We start from the raw sequence: 1,434 nt of genomic DNA, 5'->3' as shown, positions 1-1,434 counted from the left end.
TCCTAACTTATATAGCCCCTGTGACCTCATTCACCTGGGCCAGCGGAGGTCAGCCCCAGTTGGCTGTCAGCCAACCAATTTGAAATGCATCACCTGTTACCGGGCAGATCCCAGCTCCCCAGGTAGAAACCCCTTACCCAGGTAAGTGATGCAAGTCACGTAAGCAGAGGGAGCAGGTTTCCCCCCTCCCTCAGGAATGCAGCCAGCTCCAGTTCCCTAAAGAGACAGGCTGAGGGTGTGGTCCCCTGTGTGCTGGGCCCATCCTAATTGAATGGTCACAGCACAGAGATTTTTGGGGAGAAACCAAGGTGGCATTCTGCCACACCCCCATCACACACCCATCATTTCTGAAGAAAACTAGAAGTACACATCAACACACATAGGTTTTTAGAATTTATTTGATCATGATGATCGAGACACTGGTAGGCTTCCACATTGCTTTAACATTGTAAATATACCAATAAAGCATTGCCCAACTGACTTCTGTCTGTCTCTCTCTAGATATTTATCTATCTATCTATATCTATCTATATATGTGTGTGTGTATAGAGTGGTTTTTTGTTTTAATTGTGGAAAAACATGGATTTGGGGTATTTTTAAAAATGAAGTTGAGATGCTGCTGCAGCAGTTCAACTGGCACAAGGGGTAGTGTCCCCGGGTACCAAGTGGTTGGGCTCCAGAAACCCCTGAGAGTGAGTAGCCCTGAGCTGCTTGTCAGGGCAGCTTTTTGTATGGATGGGGCCAGGACAAGGCAGCTTTTTATACTGCTGGGGACAGCACAGGTGCTGGCCCTGGGCTTCAGCTCCCCCTGGCTGCTGATCCAGGAGGAGCCAGGCAGGGTTATTTTGCCCCAACTGGCACAATTTGCTCCACAACAAATTGTGTGTCCAAGCACATGCGCCAAGGCAAAAAGCCCCGGCTCAAATTTGCACCACTCCTATTTAAGCTGCTGCAAGGGCACGTGCTTGCATGTGTGGATGCACCCCTTGGGGTTATATCTTTAGGATGAGCCACCTTACAGAGCACCCCCTTGATGGCTCAGCATGACACATACTAGCCCTCATTTTGTTGCAAGGTGAATTGTCCAGATTTAAAGAAGACATGCACTTGGACCAGGAAATGGAAGAGTTGTAGAGTGACATTGAAACCAGCACCCATGAGCTGCTCTTCAAGGTCATTTTAACCTGGCTCAGCAGGCTATTGGCTAGTCCCCTTAGTCACTCAATAGAGAAAATGTATACAGTCTCTGAGAAGTAAGTCTAAGTCCAACAGGCCAAAAAAGGCCACTGATGACACTAAGATGTGGGGGGATGTGGGCACGCTAGAAGGGAGGAATAGGCTGCAATCAGACCTAGACAGTTTACGGGGGTGGGCGGATGAGAATAGGATGGGATTCAACACCGACAAGTGTAAGGTGATGCACCTGGGGAGGAA

The sequence above is a fragment of the Gavialis gangeticus genome, unplaced genomic scaffold, assembly GCF_001723915.1.
Source record: "Gavialis gangeticus isolate Ggan-Ray unplaced genomic scaffold, GavGan_comp1, whole genome shotgun sequence".
Lineage (NCBI taxonomy): Eukaryota > Metazoa > Chordata > Crocodylia > Gavialidae > Gavialis > Gavialis gangeticus.
This window is presented reverse-complemented; position numbering follows the sequence as displayed.